The 21,221-nt window shown below is 36.4% G+C and overlaps 1 pseudogene; it reads right to left on the reverse strand.

Annotated features, from left to right (window-relative positions):
• Window positions 1-1,220: 1,220 nt before the first annotated feature.
• LOC105507255 lies at window positions 1,221-2,331 on the reverse strand (annotated as a pseudogene).
• Window positions 2,332-21,221: the final 18,890 nt, after the last annotated feature.

The raw sequence follows: 21,221 nt of genomic DNA on the forward strand, positions 1-21,221 counted from the left end.
TTCTAAAAAATCATACTTTGCTACCAAGCCACTCACCAAACTATTAGAAAAGACAATTTTTCAAAAAGCCAAGAAAACCCAGAAAAAGGAATAGGTATCAATCCAAAATTATCACCCAAGACACTGCCATTGCAAAAAAAAAAAAAAAAAAAAAAAATAGGAAGCCAAATTCCCATAGCTTGTTAGAGAAGATATTTTAAAAGAATTTGGAAAGTTAGGACTAGAACTACAGTGGAATAGACAGGTTGTATACTGTCACTATAGGCATGTACAGTGCGAAATGTGGATAATTCAAGAACTTTCAACTTAGGAACATATTAGGCTTTCTCCTATTCCAGCAGAGGAAATAAAAACAGGTGTTGCTGGAATTAATATTAAAATTGTCCTTACAAACAGAAGGTAGGGCAAAGGTAAAGAGAGGGAATGTGGAATAAAAGTAGTAAAGACAAGTCATTTTGAATCTAGACTCTAATGCCCAGGAAGGTTGAATAGAACTTAAATTCTTCTGAGCCAGTATCACTAAATTCTAGATTTGGCCTGAAACCAGTGGACCATATACAACACTAATAAATATCAAGTGCCCCACAGTATTTGTGGTATTAAAAAATATTTTTAAAGTATTGTAAATTTCCATTCTGAAAAGCAGTATATGAAAATAACACTAGACCATCCAGTCAGTTACAGAGTATAGGGCTCCCTCCAAAGAGAACTGACTTAGCTGAAATTTAGGTTGGAAGGAATGTGACTAACATGGAGTAAATTAGATCTGAATCACAGTATAATTTTCATAAGCCTTCAACCCACACCTGTTGTAAGGAGTAGTACTGAGGGACCTCCAACAGAATGCCTTAGAGGGATGCTTCTCAGAGACAAAAAGGGTCTCTAAGTTTAACTCTTGACCCCTCTTTTCCTACCTAAAGCTTTGGGAAGAAAATAAATATTTAATTTTTAACAATTCAGAGATTTGCACACATTATATCTAATATTCTGTTGTTTCATTTTCTGAAGCTTCAGCTTATAATTTTGCTCAACTTACATTAAAAAATGTATGAATGCACCTTCATCAGTAGTACCACATGAAAATATAAGACTTGTTCTTCCATATCTTCTACACAGGAAGAGTGAATGAATAGTGCCATAAATATCCTGCAAAGTTACTTTGTGTACTGACAAAAGATTAGGGAAAACCAATCCACTTCCATATCTTGAGCAGTCATTAACTAGTCTTCAATCCCATCTTCCCAAATGTCTCCATTAACATCCATAGCGTGAAACAGCCCATTAAAACATGGTGAGGTAGGATCAGTGAAATGTTTGTAAGAGTCTGCTCTAGAGAAAGAACCCATGCAAATCCAACAGAAATATTGCATACAGTCAGTACATGTCATCTTATTACATTCATCTAATTTCTCTATGGGAGTTCCACAACGTGGCAGCTCTTTGAGTTCTTTTCTAACCCCTCCTTACTTTCCATCTCTTCCAGTGCCTTCTGAATCACCCTCTTATGATACCTTTGTTACAAAAATCTTTTATTGGCCTCATCTGCATTCAGGGATTTATTTCGTAAGTCTATTAATTTATCTGCAGTCACCTTACATAGAGAGACCCCATGGTAGGTCAATTTTCCCAAGGTACAGAAGGCAAAATTGTAGCTGGAGCAGATGCCCATGGTGCAGTCAGGATTCTGCATCACAGGCAACTGGCAGCATGAGCAGCAGCAGTATACCACAAGTGCCATCCGGTCCAAAGGGGGCTGGAGGAGAAGGCAATGATAACAGGCAAATAACTCTGGTCCCACTAGCTCTTTGACCGGATCAGGAGTGACCATCGAAGGGCACTTTGGTTCTGGGTAGTTGAGGCATTGGACCTGACCATCTCTGATCTGGAGTTCAAAGTAGTCCTTCAGACAAGCTTTGCAGTATACACACCTGCCCTCCAAGAAGTACATGCATTCACTGCCCAGCTCCTCACAGAAACAGATATTGCACAGGAAAAATTTACTATTAAAGCATTTTATGTGCTAACCTTGATCAAAGTACAAGATTTTCTGGATTAGACGTGACAGTTATTCCACATCTGCACAGCTCTCTCATCCACAATTTCCTCTTGGTCTACATTAGATCCAGCAGCTCCTCCAATATCTAGCTCTGGGTTAGGAGAGGCTTGAGCTGTCATTCTCTATACTTTTTTCTGAGAACCCACCCTGAGCTCGAAAGGAGAGACAATATTCCAGAACACTAGGATCTCTTCCTTAAGAAACTGCATCCAGGCAAAAAGGACCATGCTGGCATGGTGTTCTTCCCATAGGAAGTCTAAATGCTTGCATAGAGCAGATAGCGCTCACAAATATCTTGAAATTCTATGGCAAATCCAAATAGAACCTGGTTTCTCTACCTTGAACAGACTCTACTTTTCTAAATTCATCTCCATCATAAATAATCTCCAGGGCCAACAATTCACCCTCCTGAGCTTCTCTGTCTTCTGACATTTAATTTTCTGAGGAACTGTTAATAACGATCAGAAGAAAAGGATACTAACACTGCAATCTCTGTTTCAGTTCAGAGTGGAGTTCATGCAAATCCCATTTATTCTTCAGCTGGTGGAGCTGAGACTGCTGAAGCTGGATATGCTGGCCTGTAATGTTTCTGCTGCAAAGTCTGCTGATAGAAGTTCCTTTCTGTGTGAGAAGTTTCTTTTCTCTCGCTGTTTTTAAAATTCTGACTTTTATAACTTAATTATAATGTTTCTCCAGTATACCTCTTCAGGTTCAGTCTATTTAGGAATCTTTGGGCTTCATAAATTAGAATGTCTATTCTCTTATCTAGATTTGGAAAATTTTAAGTCATTATTTTTTCTTTTTTTTTTCTTTTTGAGACAGTCTCGCTCTGTCTCCCAGGGTGGAGTGCAATGGCACAATCTCAGCTCACTGCAGCCTCCACCTCCCTGGTTCAAGCAGTTCTCCCATCTCAGATTCCCAAGTAGCTGGGATTACAGGTCCCTGCCACCACGCCTGGTTAGTTTTTGGATTTTTAGCAGAGGCGGGGTTTCACCATGTTAGTCAGGCTGGTCTTGAACTCCTAACCTCACATGATTTACCCACCCCCTAAAGTGCTGAGATTACAGGTGTGAGCAACCGTGCCTGGCCCATTATTTTTAAAAATAAGATTTCTTCCCATTTTTCTTTTTCTTTTCCTTCTTGGACTTCCATAATGGGTATATTGTTTCATTTGATGGTGTCCCATAACTCCCATAGGATTTTTAACTCTTCTTTGTTCTTTTTCGTTTTTGTTCCTCTGACTGTATAATTTCAAATGAACTGTCTTTGAATTCACTGACTCCTTCTGTTTGATTTAGCCTGCTGTGAAATGAAGACTGCTAGTTAATTTTTCAGGCCAGACATTGTATTCTTTAGTTCCAGGATTTCAGTTTGATTCTTTCTTATGGTTTCTATTTCTTTGTTGAACTTCTCCTTTTGTTCATGTATTGTTTTCCTGATTTAGTTTCATTGTCTATGTTCTCTTGTAGCTCCTTAAGTTTCCTGAAGTCTACTATTTTTAATTCTTTGCCAAATATTTTTTTAGATCTTTATTTCTTTATTGTCATTTACTAGTGTTCTATTGGGTTTCTTTGATGGTATCATGGTTGCCTAATTTTTCAGGATTTGTGTAACCTTTTGTTGATGTCTGTGCACTTGAGGAAGCAGTCACCTCTTCCAGTTGTTACTAACTGGTGTTAGCAGGGAAAGATCTTTGCCAGTCAACTCAGTCAGAGATTCCAGGTATATAAACTAGCACAGTTCACAAGTGAGTTGGCTGGCAGTGTTCACAGGCATATGTGTCTTTGGTGGGCCTGCTGCAGGTATTTGCAGGGGGCAGTCCTGCTGTTGGGGTTTGTGGCTGGCCTGGGCTGCCACTGGGGTCCACAGATGAGTGTGGCTATCTTCAGGGTCTGTAGGAAGGTGGGGTCACCATCATGTTCACAGGTGGACCTGCTGCTGGGTCTACTGCCATGAAGCACCATTTACTTTCTTTGTACCTTAGACAAATTACTGAAGCTTATTAACTTTGTAATTTTTCCATCAGTTATGGAGATCATACTTAAAGCATAGTTGTGACAATTTAATATTATATCATAGATAAAGCACCTGGCATGAGTTTTTGTCACTGTTGTAGAATAAAATTACCAAGGAATGGTGAGGAAAGGCTAAAATAAATCCCATGATACTGAATTAAGAGTCAGAGATATCAGTATAAACTCATGTTTATTTTAATATATTTGCAAATAGATTAGGAATAATTATTGATATATATGTATGCATGATTTAATATACATATACATATTTCTTAGCTTTGTGAGCAGAGAGGACTTAGAAGCAGGTATTCCAATATCAATCAGCACATCTAATATCCATATCTTCATTACTAAATACTAGTCTCCAATAAAAAGAATAAGAACTCCCTAGAGAAATGGCTGATTCTAGGACCAGGGCAGCAAAAATACAGAGAAATCTGGACCATCTTGTAGTGCTAGAAAAAAGAGAGCGCTTTAACAACAACAAAACGAAGGATGGATACATAACAAAGGACATAAGAGCCAACCTGAAACATTTTTAAATGGACAAAGATGGAATAATTTTAACACAATAAATAGAGATAATACCGGATTATGACCACCCAAAATTAAATAAATATCCAGTACATACTGATCTAAACAAATGATTAAATACATAAGTAAATTGGGAAAAATAAATGAATTTTTTTTTTTTTTTTTTTTTTGAGACGGAGTCTTGCTCTGTCGCACGGGCTGGACGGGCTGGAGTGCAGTGGCCGGATGTCAGCTCACTGCAAGCTCCGCCTCCCGGGTTTACGCCATTCTCCTGCCTCAGACTCTGGAGTAGCTGGGACTACAGGCGCCCGCCACCTCGCCCGGCTAGTTTTTTTGTATTTTTTAGTAGAGACGGGGTTTCACCGTGTTAGCCAGGATGGTCTCGATCTCCTGACCTCGTGATCCGCCCGTCTCGGCCTCCCAAAGTGCTGGGATTACAGGCTTGAGCCACCGCGCCCGGCCATGAATATTCTTTAGAAAAGAATTTTAAAGAAACATAAAGGAAATTAAGGAAAAATAATATCACCATTACATACTGTGATACAGGCTGGGTATCCCTTATCTGAAATGCTAGGAGCCAAAAGTATTTCAGAATTTTTTTGATTTTGGAATCTTTTTATTTTATTTACTGGTTGAGCATCCCAAATCTGAAAAGTCAAAATTCAACATGCTCCAATGAGCATTCTGTTTTAGCATTGTCAGTGCTCAAAAAGTTTTGGATTTTGGAATTTTATATTTGGGATACTCAACCTGTGATGGCTGTAGGCAGGATCCATAGATGAATAGCATTCATGAATAGCATTTTAGCAAATTTGTGGGTGGATCTTTATAAGGAAAGAGTATATTTATATTTATATACTCTTTATATAGATATATTTACATACTCTTTATATATCTATATATATCTTTATAAGGAAAGAGTATATTTGCTTAGCCTTAAAGTATTATGCTCAAAATATTTATCAATTACTGTGGTGTTTTTAACATTTGTTCACAAATTCCTTGTAAGTTTTCAGTGAAGAAAGCTTATATCACTAGTAGTAGTCATGTTGATATCACATACCTCTGATAACATGATATGATGCGATCAGGGAATGTTTCACCTTCATGATATTCTTCTTGCTCAGAAGCTCAGTCAAATAATGAGAAAACATTAGAAAACCCCAAGTTGAGGGACCCTCTGCAAATACCTGACCAGTACTCTTCAAAATTGTCGAAGTAACAAAGAACAAAGAGAGACTGATGAGAGGAGACTGTGATGTCATGATGACTAATGCAGTATCTGATATCCTGGATTTAATTCTGGAGCAGAAAAAAAGACATCGGTAGAAAAACTTGTGAAACCTGAATAAAGTCTGCAGTTTAGATAATATAATAGTATGCCAATGTTAAGTCTTAGTTTTAGTAAATATACTGTGGTTACATAAAAGACTAATGTTAGGGGAAGCTGGATGAAAGCTATTCAGGTATTCTCTCATCTGCACAATTCTTCTGTAAATACATAATCATTTTAAAATAAAAACTTTTTTAAAAAAAAGACTGCTGTATATTCTTAATAAATAATAGCTATTATCATAGCTTTCTAAGATGACCCCTCTTCTATTGATTATACAATCCACTTTCCCCTTTTCTGAGAAAAAACTTCCTCCTTGGCCTCCAGATCCCTTTGGTTATAATGGTGAGTTTCCTAGAAATCACATTAGTAAATATGGTGCCTCCTACGACGTACCTCCCATTCCCTGCCCTATTATAGTTGATTGGACCAGGAATGGGCCCTTGACTGAAACTGAGTCAACGAGCCCCTTTCCCAGGGAATTTCAGATTCCAGATACATCTGTCTGATATATTGACTAGGGGAGATCTACTTAAGTGCTTTTAGAAGCTATTTTCTAATATCTTGCCTGAGAAGCAAAGAAGCCATTCTATAGCAAAGGAGCAGAATAAAACAGACATGCCCTGAGAGGGAGATAAATCGGTAGAGAGACTACCTGGGTCACTACGGAACTCCAGCCTTTAGTTCTGAATTCCATCTGCTTCCCTACCCTTAGATTCCATGAAATAACCACTTTTCCTGAGGCTCTTTAGGTATAAACTGGCTAGACTTGGTTTCTGTTAATACAACTAAAAAGTGTTAATATAACCACTTTGTAGAAAATGACATGCAATGCATCTAGACTCTATTTCCTGTCGTTTTTGCTTTTCAATAATTAAGGCCAGTAATTTTTTAGTCATATTTTATATAAACTATCTGGTTAAATTACCTCTTTGTTTACACGTATACCATACCGTTTCAATTCTGATCATTTGTTTATTCTGTTTTCACTCTCCAGAATACCTTCATTTTATCTCATGCCCCAATTCTATCTATACTTCAGGGCTTGATTAAAATGTCATTTTTTTCATGCAGACTTTCCTGTCACCCACCCAAAAAGAGAAAGAAAAAAAAATCCCATGTTCCCTTATCTGCACCGTTTGTGGCAATTATTTCTTTTATTTGCATACTTATTTACATACACTTATTCTCTTAGATATGAAGCTACTTGAGTTCACCATCCCTGTTCTTATTCAGGCACCATTTCAAGAAATATTTATATAATAATGTAAACACATACATTAATTTCAACTGCTTTAAGACAGAAATGTAAGATATTAATAATATTCAACAGCATCCTTTTCCTGTACTTAATCAGAAAAAAAATTTTTAAGTAAAGTTATCTCACACATACTTCTAGAAATATATTGGATATATTGGAAAATCCAAAGATGTCTTTTTTTTTTTTTTTTTGAGACACAGTCTTGCTCTGTCACCAGGCTGGAGTGCAGTGGTGCGATCTCAGCTCACTACAACCTCTGTGTCCCAGGTTCAAGAGAATCCTGCCTCAGCCGCCTGAGTAGTTGGGACTACAGGCACGTGCCACCACACCCAGCTAATTTTTGTATTTTTAGTAGAGATGGGGTTTCACCATGTTGGACAGGATGGTCTTGATCTCTTCACCTCGTGATCCACCCGCCTCGGCCTCCCAAAGTACTGGGATTACAGGTGTGAACCACCGCACTTGGCCAGATTTCGTAAACCGGACAAAAAAAAAGTACTAATAAAATAAAAGTGAATACATTACACTATATTAAAATCAAGAATTTCTGTTTATCAAAAAAAAAATCTAAAAAGGCCATTAAGATGGGATAAAATATTTGAATTATACATAAAAGACTAAAACCTAGATATTTTAAAATGTACAGATCAATTTTTTATTTAAAAAAGGACACATTCTAATAGAAAAATGCACAAAGACTTCAGCAGGTCCTTCACAGAAAGGGATATCTAGATGGCCATTAAACTTACGAAAATGTGCATGACATCCATAGTCATCAGAGAAATAATGTCAATTAGCCACAGTGAGATACCACTTCACACCTGCCGGAAGAGCTGAAATGAAAAAGATGGAAAAAAAACAAGTGTTGGCAAAGTGGGTGAGGAAGTAAACCAGGAGGCATTGCTGTTATGAGTGTAAGCTGATGCAATTATTTTAGAAACTAGCTCAGCATGATGAACTAAAGCTGAACACAGGCATAATTTATGATCTAGTAGCTCACACCAATGCATGTATACGTGTGTACATCAATAGACATGTATAAGAATGTTTATAGCACCATTATTCATCACAGATAGAACCTGGAAACAAACGTTTATCAACAGAAAAATGGATACAAACACTGTGGCACATTCATACAGAGGCACATTAAATAGCAACGAGAATGAACAAATTATTGTTAAACTCAAAATACATGGATGATTGTGTAAACATAATATTGAGTGTTTGTTTTTTTAAAGCAGGAACAAAGATGTTTCTACTGTGGCTGTAAACTTATGTAAAGTTCAATACTATGCAAAACTAATCAGTGATGTTAGAAGTCAGATTGTGGTTATCGTTTTTCAGTGGCTAGTGCCTAGGGTGCTGGTATATTCTAGTTCTTAGTCCACTCAGAGACTGGCAATACAGGTGTATTCACTTTGCAAAAACCCAGCAAGTTGTAAACTTATAATTTGTACACACTTCTTTATGATGGTTATGCCTCAATAAAATATTTTTAATGAAAGGTTTTTACACATTATTCACAGCAACAATTTCACTGCCTTAGGCACCATGCCAAAGAGTTGTGTATGTATGAATTACATACCCTTTTAGTAGCACAAAAACTATTAAAATCAATACTTTTATATTACACGTTTAAGAATTAAGAGGTAAAATTACACTGTGATTTATTCAGCAGTACAAATAGAAACAATAATAAGTGTTTATTGATTTTGAAAGTATGGAGCCCTGAGAATTTAAATCAGAGTTTCAGTATGCTGAAGCAATTCATTTGTTCAAATCACCTTGGTATTTATGATTAGCTACAATTTGATTAATCGGGGGTATATGTCATCATCTTGCAGTGTGAAATTATCCCCCAAGTCTCTTTTCTTTTCCTTTGGTGTATTTCATCTGGGGTGTTCCGGGACTATCCTTAACATTATAAGCTCACTTGGAAAGGCAGATAATGCTTAAAATCTAGCCAAGTGGGTTATGGCTCCATTAAAACTATCAGAAGGATCAGCAGAATTAAGTAATAAGAATCTATCTAGGCCAAGAAACAAAATCTGCCATATACTGTGGAAATCTTCTCCAGAAAAAAAGGTGCTTCCTTCCCACCTCTAATCCATAATGAATTTAAACCAATCCCTAGGACTTCAAGGCCTAGTACAAAAACATTTTGTTAGGTCTTCCACTTTCAGCGAGTTTTTTCAGTAATTAGATTAAAGTTCAAATAGACATTGGAAAGCCTGGAATAATCACAGAAGGCACTACAGGGCATAAAGCAATGTGGAACTGTGCACCTCAGAGTAGGGGTGGTTGCTAGTTAAGAAAAGGAAAGGGGAGCCCTTTAAATTGTATACATGTTTTGAGACTCAAAGATGTAAGTGATGGTTCAGGCCAGTTAACCCTGGCATGCTAAACATTTGCTAGTCACAACTCACCATCTTGTTCCTTCAAAATGGGCACTAATGTTATCAACAACCTTGCCATTTCACACATACCCTCAAAGAGTTCAGGCTTCTTCCTGGGTTTCATACTTCAGGGGGCTTCACAAATTCCTAACTCTGTCTCTCTCTCTCTCTCACACACACACACACACATACATATACACATACACATACATAAATACACACACAAACATATCTATTAAAAAGCACATATGTGCCTCTGCCACTCAAGACCCTGTCCTTGACGCTGGCATTGTGTCACTAGAACCCTGTACTGTTCAGTTTCCAGGTAACTGCTATTCCACACCTCTTGCCCTACAAAATCAACTGTGCCCCTCCCTATGTGGTGAATGTATGAAGACTGCACTAATTCCAGTATCAGAGTCAGAAGCTGACTCCCAGTTGCTGTGGACTGAATGTGTTCCTCCAAAGTTCATGTATTGGAAACAATTCCCAAAGCAAAAGTGTTGGGAAATGGGGCCCTTTGGAATGTGAATTGATTAGTGCCACTATAAAAAGGGTTTGAGGGAGTGGGTTCACTTTCTTCTGCTCATCTGCCATGTGGGGACACAGCAAGAAAGCCCTAACAAGATGCTAGCACCTTGATCTTAGATTTCCCAGCCACCAGCACTGTGAGAGTATAAATTTCTGTTCTTTATTAAATAAATTACCCTGTCTGTAATATTCTGTTGTAGCACCACAAAACAAAGACACCAGCACAGTCAGGAATCAAGTGGTAGAAGTACTTAGATAACAGACAAATTAATTTACTTGCTAAAATATTCTCAGCATAAATGCAATAGATTATTGCCCAAAACATTACTTTCCAGTATTTTTTTTCTTCCTGTTTCATTTCATGAATCTAGTAGTGCTCATGGTTTGCATAAAAATTTATAAAAATCACACACTGCGGATGAGGAACATGTTGAAATAATAAATAGTTGATATTACTTTTAAATATATATATATATATATGTTGGTCTAGATATAACTTCTTTTATATTGGCAATTAAATAAACATTGAATGTTACATTTGCAAATAATTTTATTTTTATAAAAATTTTTAGTAAGATGTGATTAAATTTTCAAAAATTGGCCAGGTGTAGTGGCTCAAGCGTGTAATCCCAGCACTTTGGGAGGCCGAGACAGGCAGATCACAAGGTCAGGAGATCAAGATCATCCTGGCTAACATGGTGAAACCCCGTCTCTACTAAAAAATACAAAAAACTAGCCGGGCGAGGTGGCAGGCACCTGTAGTCCCAGCTTCTTGGAAGGCTGAGGCAGGAGAATGGATTAAACCCGGGAGTCGGAGCTTGCAGAGAGCTGAGATCCGGCCACTGCACTCCAGCCTGGGCTACAGAGTGAGACTCCGTCTCAAAAAAAAAAAAAAAAAATTTCAAAAATTATTCATCAATCTTAATTTTAGTGGATATTTTGATTTCCTTACTTTTAATTTGTCTTCTGCTTTTTACCTTCAGTGCATATCCTGAATATTTTAAAAGAAAAGTTTTTGAAAACATGAAAATAATTTTATTTCTTATTTTTATATTTAATATAGACTTTTTTTACTTAATATACATTTTTAAACAAAAACATATTTAAATTTTATATGTTTTGAGTAATTATTTAATTTTACTTTTTATTCCTTTAGGTCATTATATGATACCCTTGATTATGAAAAATTTTCATCATGACAACATAATTTATTTTGTTGAAATGGAGAAAATAAACTTAAATTTTATAAGATAAATATAAAAGATTTATGTATATCTGCATTTAATACTTTTTAAACTAACACAATATTCGGATATCTTGATACTTAAATTCAGATGTCTTTGGTATTTTACCAATTTTCAGTTATGTAAAAACCGTAGATGTAATTCACATATCTTTTAATTTGGTTTTATATATGCCATAAAAGTTATATCAGAAACAATTGGAAGATAAAACATGTTATGTAATAGCTTTTAGTATGATTTATCACATTTAAATATTAGACATATGGCATGTAGGCTTCCATATTTTTATCTTGCTGCAGACTTCACAAATGTAAAAAGGAGGTCTGCAATAAGTCAGATAAAACTCTGCCACCTCATTAATACCATTTCTAGTTTTTAGTGTTCATATACCTTCTCTGATGTCAAGGTTATTTTTGGAAAAGTAAAAACAAATTAAAAGAATTATTAGGAGTTTTTAGTACTATAATCTAACGTAATATTATGCTAGTAACTTTTTTATCTTCCTAAGTCTTTTAATAATCAGAGGTGTTTTTTTCTGTTTCAAATGTTAGAATCTGATCATCTTTTAATCAAACATTAGTTTATTCATAATCATCTGCATTTTTTTTTAATTTACAGGATACTTTATGTGCATAATATTTCCCAAATCCGCCTAATCCTAAAAAGTCACATGGGCCACTTCCTAACACACAAATTTCTACATCCCAACCCACATCCATATTTCCTGTATCAAAATATCTAGGAGAGAGAAGTTTGTGTATCATTTTTTTTTCCTTTTTTTCCCCTCTTCTCCCCTCCCCTTTTTAATGAACACCTGAAAGGATTCTCATCAAATTAGTCTGAGTAACACTGTTTTGTAAGGAAGCATTTTTCATGGATGGATCACAGATTATTATTCAACTTCTCCCAGCTTGTTAGGCCAAACAACAAATGTAGGCCATCTCTTTTATGACCTACAGTTGGGTCATATAATTTCTCTCTCTCTCTCTCTCTCTCTCTCTCTTTGACTCTCTCTCTCTCTCTCTCTCTCTTACCCTCCTCAAAACCAAATATCTTTTAGGAACATCTTACAGTTATTCAAAGCACTTTCACATCTATGGTATTGTCTTAATTTATTCTCAAAACCAGGCTATGATAGAGGTGTTATTATCCTCAAGTAGTAGATTGAGAGACTGGACATAGAATGGCTGGGGATCCTGTCAACATCATCATGTACCTAGGCAGAGATGAGACTAAACTAGGTCTCCAGTTCTTGTGTCAGTTAGCTCTTACCGTATGACACACAACCACAAAAACTCAGTGGCATTCAACAAAGAGTGTATATTTTGGGTTCAAGTACCTGAGACTGGGCTGGGGCAGCTCCTCTTGCGCATCTCATACTGGAACTCATGCTAGAGGCACCTAGGGCATAATCTTCTCCTGGCACTGCAGAAGCACAGTGCAGAGGGAAGCAAGCCCAACCACTCATAAAAATTTTCAAGCCTCTGATTATATTATATTTGCTAATTTCCCTTTGGCTAAAGCAAGTCATGTGGCCAAACCCAAGTCAAGGAGGCAGGAAGCACACTCTGGCTAAAATGAAGCCATAGCAAAGGAATGAATCGATTATTTTACCAGAGCTAAGGAAAACTTTGCATCAGTCATTGAATCAACTTCACTCAAAGGCACAGTTCTTTTTCCCAGAGCTAAGGAAAACTTTGCATCAGTTATTCAATCTACTTCACTCAAAGGCACAGTTCTTTTTCCCAGAGCTAAGGAAAACTTTGCATCAGTTATTCAATCTACTCCACTCAAAGGCACAATTCTTTCTACTAGATCATACTAATTTGACCTTCAGCCTTTGACATAGGCTTATTTTCATGGCTTACTCTGGTTATTTTAAAATTTGCTATATAGGAAAAATTAATTTTACAAATAATATATAATTAAAAGCTCATCACAAATTAGGGTATTACCTTACACAAAAATGACGAATACCAAATAAATGTTTCAGTAAATAAGAGAATGTATTAATAGTTCAGCTTGCTGATTCTACCATAAAATAATGTTTCATGCTAAAAGTTTTGTCTATTGTTTGACTAAACACTAAAGAGCTTTCTTTTAAGCAAATCCACAAGTAATAGTAGAATAGCCAAGAATTTGTACAGTTATGAAATATAAGCTTAGAGAATGAAGAAAATGTTTTTAAATGTTAAATTTCTAAGTCTATACCTTCAGGCAATTGCATATCTTGAATTTTGAAATTTTCTTTTTCAAATAATGACTAGAAAATTTGTTTTGAAAGTCAGTTTCCTGTTATATTCTGTAGACAAATATTTTTCAGAAAAAAAATTAATATTAACGCTTTAATCACTAAGCAGGAGTTACTAATAATGGAATTCCTTGAATGAACTATTGTTTTCAAAAGACACATATATACATTTTTTTCAATTTAATTAATATTTAATCATAGGAAGCATGTTTTTAATTGGACAAACGGTAGACTCTGGCATCATGGAATTTGGGTTCCAGTAGGTCAGTTCAAATATAGTTAGAGCACAGGCATAAAACTGACTCTGTTATCAAGTTGCCTGTGAAACATGTTGAAATAAAATTGATTGCATTGTTAGTCAAAATATTACGTGCCCCTACACTTGGGAGGTTACACTTTCACCTTATGAAGTATCAGGCATAGTTATTTGACCAGCAGTGACCTCCCTGTGAAAGCATTATACAACGCTGCCCTGCTGACTTCAGGCATATATATCTTGAGGTATACCTCCCTGCAGGAGGATTGTGTGTCCCTGTCATGGTGAACCCAGGACTTTTTTAACCAATGAAATATACTTGGATATGACCTGGGCCACTGTAAGAAGAAGATTTGGGTACCACTGTATGGTTATGCCATGCTCTGTTTTCTCTATGATGAGGCTATACACATTTCCCATTGATACTGCTTCCTCAACCTTGATCACAAGCAGAGATGTAGAACAAAGTTTCAGCTGACCTTTGATAAGCCAGCTGTCATGTGAATGAGAAATGAATCCTTGTCTTTGTAAGCAACTGAGATCTGGCTTAACACTCTACAGCCTAAACTTATACTCTACAGCCTAAACTTACTGGTATAGAAATTGATCCCCAAAGTGAGTGTTACCATAACACAAACCTGAAATACGTGGCATTAGCTTCACTGCTGGACAGTGGATAACCAGGAAACTTGTTTACAGTGGAAAGACATGACCCTTACCATGGAGTGGCAAATTGGAATAACCAGGAAGAAAGATAATGTACCAAATGAGCTTACGGCTTTAAGTGGAGAGGCTGAGAGACATAATGTTAGGACCATGCTTTTGTTGCTATTGGTTGCATTTGGTAAGGTACTGCAAAGAAATGAACTCAGAAAAGGTCTGTTGGCTTGTAAATAAGAGTCAAAGGAAATAAAGAGAGCACAGAAATTTGTGGGCCTTTCAGTTTTGAAGGATGCAACTGCTTTTCATCTCCAACTGGTAAAACATTAAACCCAAAGAGAAAGCTTTGGGTGACAAAGGCCAATATGAAAAGAATTTTCATGGGAAAGACAAAATCAAGCATGTGACCATAAAACCTATTGTGAAACTTCTGAATCAATTAAGAAATCAACAAATATCCTTTCAGCTAGACAAACGGCAGAGGGAGAACATACCAAGGATGTGTCTTCTGTGTAAATCTCATCAGCTTACAATGTCCATAATTAATATTAGGACAAGGAGCATGTATCAAGAAGAATTCTTGATGTAGGTATTGGTATGGGAACTAAATAAAATAAAATAAAATAGAAAAAGGTCATGTAAGTTTTTGAGAGAGTTGTACTCAAAAGATCATCCAGTCTGGACTAAATAAGAATGACTGAGACATAAAGTAAGTCTTGGTCCTGAACTTTCTGTGAGTAGTATATCATTTGAGGTTAAGTCAGGAAACCAGAGCCACTATATGTATTACAAGGAATAAGGAGAGCATCCATTGAAGTACAGAGAAACAACAAAAAAACAAAATAAAAAGGAATAAGGGATTTAATATGGGAATTAGAGTTTATACAAACATTAGTGGAGTTGGGAAAGTAAAGGGATTGGACATAGAAGTTGAGAAACTGTCACTAATGATTTTATCTTGACTGGCTGGCATGGGAGCAGTGTGATACTGCCAAAGAGGAACTGGAGAACCTGGGAAAGAAGGAGCTCAGGGAGAGTCTTGTGTAAGCCTCAGTGGATCCACAAGCCAAGCTCTGTCCCTGTTCTTCCATCCAATCAGTGTTCAAGTCATTTTAGATACTTTTTGAATACAATTTGACAGGTACCTGCAAACTGTAGCCTTCAGGCCAAATCTGGCTGTCTCCCATTTTTGTTAAGTACAGATGTCTTGGAATGCAGTTCAGACGGCTATCTATGGTTGTTTTTGCATTATAAGGGCAGAGATGAGTAGTTCTGACAGAAACTGTAGGACCAACCCAGAAAGCCTAAAATATTTACCCATCTGGCTCTTTGCAGAAAAAGTTTGTCAACTCACAAATAAGATCGATACACTGCAATGGGTGGCTATGTCTCTCAAGTCTCTCCTTTAATCTATTAGTTCCAGAGATGACTTCATAGTAGTATATAATAATCTTTCCAACTTCTCTTTACTACTACATATTACTCCATCATGTGGTTGTAACATAGCATTCAACCAGTCCTCTTACGATGGGCACTTTGGGTTTTCTAAGCCTTTTGCTGCAATGAGTAGTCTGTGCAAATGTCATCTTGTTTTTCCCTCCACTTGATTCAAAATAGGTTCCTAAAAGTAAGATTTCTGTGCCAACTAATAGATATTGCCCACTTGCCCTCTGCTTGAAATTGTACATTTCTTCATTCCAACCAACAATGTATGAGCATGCCTCATCCAGCTAGCAGGGATGCTGTCAAACTTTTGAAATTTGGCCAATATCCTAAATGGGAAAAGGGATCTAAGTGTAGCTTTAAATTGCTGAACCCTTTACCAATGATGCTGAATACCTCTGCAAATAGTTAAGAGCCATTTTTATTTTTTTCTATCTTTACTTAAATCTCTTGCCATTTTTCTATAGGATTTATAGAATATTTTTCTTCTCTATTGTTATAAACTCTTTGTATACTCATACTATTAAACTTTGTCTTTGGTATACATTGCAAATACTTTCCTCATTTTGTCATTTTCACTTTCTTTTCTTTTTGAGACGGAGTCTGGCTCTGTCGCCCAGGCTGGAGTGCGGTGGCGGGATCTCAGCTCACTGCAAGCTCCGCCTCCCAGGTTTACGCCATTCCCCTGCCTCCGCCTCCCAAGTAGCTGGGACTACAGGCGCCACCTCGCCCGGCTAGTTTTTTGTGTTCTTTAGTAGAGACGGGGTTTCACCATATTAGCCAGGATGGTCTCGATCTCCTGACCTTGTGATCCGCCCGTCTCGGCCTCCCAAAGTGCTGGGATTACAGGCTTGAGCCACCGCACCCGGCCCATTTTCACTTTCATAGTGTTTCCTTGTTTTTGCCATGAAAAGTTTTTTGATGTTATTATCTTGAATTTTTATGCTGTCAAATTATTAATATTTTTCCTTACCACTCTTGTATTTTGAGTTATAGTTACGAGAGTTTCTCTTATGCCTAGGATATAGGGTTGCACCTATGATTTGTTTCAGGACTTCTTTGATCTAATTTAACTCTCTGGCACATTTGGAATTTGTCCTAGTATGCAGTAAGGAGAATGAGACCAATTTTCTCTCTCTCTATTGCCATCTACTTATGCCAACACTAATTTATTTAAATAAGTTCTTTACCCCACTAAGATTATTTTATACTACATTTGCATATGTATTTGGGTCTATTTTTTCTTTCAACCTTTGCTATAATGTTATATTATTTTAATTTAGAGGTTTCATAGGATATTTTAATATATTTCAGGATTAGTCTACCATTTTTGTGTTTTTTTTAAAGGTTCTTATGTCTATTCTTGCTTCTTTTTTTTTTCTAAATCAACTTTATAGACAACTTTTCTAGTTCCAGAAAAAAAAAAAAAAAAAAAACTGGTGGCACTTTTATTGGGAGTGTATTAAATGTATTAACTTAGAAATAACTGATATCTGTGTTATGTCAAATTTTACTGTCCAAAACATATCTTTTCTGGTTGTTCAACTGTACCTTTGGACCTTCCAATAGTGTGTGTTACAGTTTTCTTTATGAAGGCTGTAGACATTTCATGTTGAACTTATGTATAGCTGTGTCTGTGTGTTTGTTTTTAAGCACAAATTGGGTCTTCAATTTTATTATTATTTCAAATAATCTCTCTCTCTCTATATATATATATATATGTTTATTCAATTTTGTATGTCAGTTTTAATGCTGCCATTTTATTACACTATTGATTATAGTAATTTTTACATAGTTTATTGATTTTCTGTCACATAATCATACCATCTGAAAATGGAGATAATTTAACTTAATGCTTTAACTTATTCTTTAAAATATCAACTCTTAATTACTGATTTTTAAATTAGATTACCCAGAAATGAAGAGGTCTGTTTTTACCTTTCAAAAAACTACATAAGAATCTGAGATGATATATTGGCTTTCTTTTCTTTCTTTGTTGTATTAATTAAATGTCAAATGCTAATTGAGTGGCAATTTATAAAACAATTTTACAGTAAAATCTTTAAAATATGTTAAAAGCTCTCAAGTTTAAAAAAATGTGTAACCTCAAGTTTGCAGATTTTATCTATTACTTAATTGGAAAAGTTACAAATAGAAAGCAGGATCAAATGGTTAAAGTTTTCCCTCACAATTTGTGACCCTTTCTTATACCTCTATTTCCCCCAAGGATGTTTGGTTATCATATTCACCCCTTATACTCTAAGAACACTTATAAAGAAAGCCACCCAACCTTGAATATCCTCTTTATTCCTGTCCTTCCTGGCTCCCATCTAACGTAGCAGAGGCTGAGCTGCTGTCAAAGAAAGAACTTTAAGCACTGCAAGCATAACCTGACTCTGTTTAATCTCACATGTAAATATGATTCACAAAAGGAACCAAAAAATAAACAAACCAAAGCAAATGATATGGTTTGGCCCTCATGTCCCTACTCAAATCTCATCTTGAATTGTAACCTCCACGTGCAGAGGGCGGGAGATAACTGGATCATGGGGGTGATTTCCCACCTGCTGTTCTTGTGATAGTGAAAGAGTTCTTACAAGAGCTGATGGTTTTGTTAGGCAGTTTTCCCTATTCTTGCTGGCTGTCTCTCACCTGCCACCAGGTAAGACGTGCCTGCTTTCCCTTCCACTATGATGTTTCCTGAGGTCTCCCCAGTCATGCAGAAATGTGAGTCAATTAAACCTCTTTGCTTTATAATTTACCCAGTCCTGAGTATGTCTTTACAGCAGTGTGAAAACAGACAAATACAGCAAACAAACAAAAGCTAATGTGAATGAAACACTGATGACTAAGTAAACTCAGAATGACTTTTCAGACTTTCAACAGAAATGGTATTTCTTTTCCTTTAGCTAGCACTCTTTTAACCAGCCATAAGGAGGGTCATAGAGTTTCAGATGTGAAAAATATCCTAGTCTCATTTGACTCACCTCCACCCCTTTCCCTTTACAGGCTTAAATTTTCCAACCAACAGCCCAATAACTGACAACAAAAATGGCTGGACTTAGGACAGAAGATCTGTTATGTGACTTCTTCCTATCTCCTTAGTTCTAATTGAAAATTTGAAAATGAGAACCTTTCAATTCAAGTGGGACCAAGATAGAACATGTGCAAAAATCAGTACCAAACCATTCTTGTGACTTCTAAAACATAGTAGATATTATGTGCTATCTATTGCAAGAACATGTTGATACATTTATGTCAACAATATCATATTTGACTTTGAAGGATACTATATTTTATTAAATATCCAGAGATTACCAAGGGGACTTTATGATCAATGTCAAACTCTACAGTAAGCTTTGTGCATTCATTTTCTCTGGTATGTAGATATAGTTACAGGTAAAGGTTTTCTCCAACTTTGGGTAGAATCACTTTAAACATTCAGAGTTGGCCAGGTATGGTGGCTTACACTTGCAATCCTAGCACTTTGGGAGGCCGAGGTGGGCAGATCACCTGAGGTCTGGAGTTCGAGACCAGCCTGACAAACATGGAGAAACCTTGTCTCTACTAAATATACAAAATTAGCTGGGTGTGGTGGCAGGGGCTGTAATCCCAGCTACTCGGGAGGCTGAGGCAGGAGAATCACTTGAACCCAGGAGGCAGAGGTTATGGTGAGCTGAGATAGCACCATTGCACTCCAGCCTGGGCAACAAGAGCGAAACTCCATCTCAAAAAAATAAAATAAAATAAAATAAAAAATTCTGAGTCAATAAATAAACTTAGAGAGTCTCATATATATTGTCATAAAGGTTTTCATGAGTTGGAATTTCCAGAACCCAAGAAATGAAAATGGAATTATAAAATAGTACTTATAAGGGAAAACATCAAACAGATTTCTCTTTGCCATGTATTTCAGCAAGTTTTAGATTTCAGTTAGGGTCTCACTTTGGATTAAAGTTAAAAGTCATAGTATCAATGACTGAATCTCAAATTGCCTCTGAAATATAGTGACAGGTCCACCAAATGAAAGCACTTTCAATCACAAGGAAATCTTCCTTTAGGTTTCCTTCTCTGAACACTCCTTAATATTTAGCAAATATATGTGGTATTAGTGCTGATAGTATATAATATTTAAATATGTATTGGTTAATAAACTCTTAGTTCTTTGAATTCAGAGTCTGTGGTATTTCTCTTGTGCTATCTATTAAACTTAATAAAGGTCAGAGAGAATAATGTGATATTCAGTATACGTAGATTGATTTAGATCAGTAAGTCTTGTAAAATAGCAAATATATTCAAATTATAGATGAAGACCCAGAATTTAATCTAGAAACAGAGATTCAAAGGATTTTTAATAAACTTTCTTGAGGCTAAGAATTACGTTTTTCTTATCCTTGCATGGTATTGTAGGAGTTCATTGAACAAGGATTTTTTCTTAAGGCACAGTAAATATGTGCTAAATAAATTAATTAATGAGTTAATTTGGTTCTCAACTTTGCATTTAGAAAATACTGAAAATCAGTAGAGACCTTCATGAATGTTATGCAGAATGGGAAGAAGGTCTTCTTCACACATTTTCTTCTATGCTGTGTAAGCCCAGATCTCTGCTCCTGTTTTCCTTCTTTCTCAGATACATGTAACTTTTTCAAGTTAACTCCACACATCTGGTAGCTGATAAGTTTTAACTGACGCTTTCCAGAAACTCTGGAATCACCAATGTCCCTTTAACAATCCAAATGGAGGTTCTGAATAGTGGACTTTAAGCACTAAACAAACGTAGGGTTCTGGTGTGGGGTGTACCCGCACAGGTGAGAAAGTCAGCTTGAGATTCAGTATCCAAACCTTACAACAGCCTAACAAGGCAGATACTATTATCGCCTTTTAAAGATGCAAACATGAGACTCTGAATGGTGTTTCTCAAAGTGTGGCCCTGGACCAATAGCATCAGCATCACCTGGAAACTTGTCAGGCAGATGCTTGGGCCCATTTCAGACCTATTGATTCAGAGACTCTGGGGTGGAGCCTAGCACATCGTGTTTCAGCAAGAAGCCTGGGTGATTCTGGTGCATACTAAAGTGTCAGAGTCACTGCATTAGAGAGCTTAAATGATTTGATTTGCCCAAGGTCCCACACAGATGGGAAAGGCAAAGCTGGTAACTGAATCCAGGCATCTAATGCCAATATTTCACTTTATTTTACCTCATTTCCTAATGTTGGAGAGTCAGTCACCCTCCACTCTCT

Source organism: Colobus angolensis, unplaced genomic scaffold (genome assembly GCF_000951035.1).
Source record: "Colobus angolensis palliatus isolate OR3802 unplaced genomic scaffold, Cang.pa_1.0 Scaffold147, whole genome shotgun sequence".
Classification (NCBI taxonomy): domain Eukaryota; kingdom Metazoa; phylum Chordata; class Mammalia; order Primates; family Cercopithecidae; genus Colobus; species Colobus angolensis.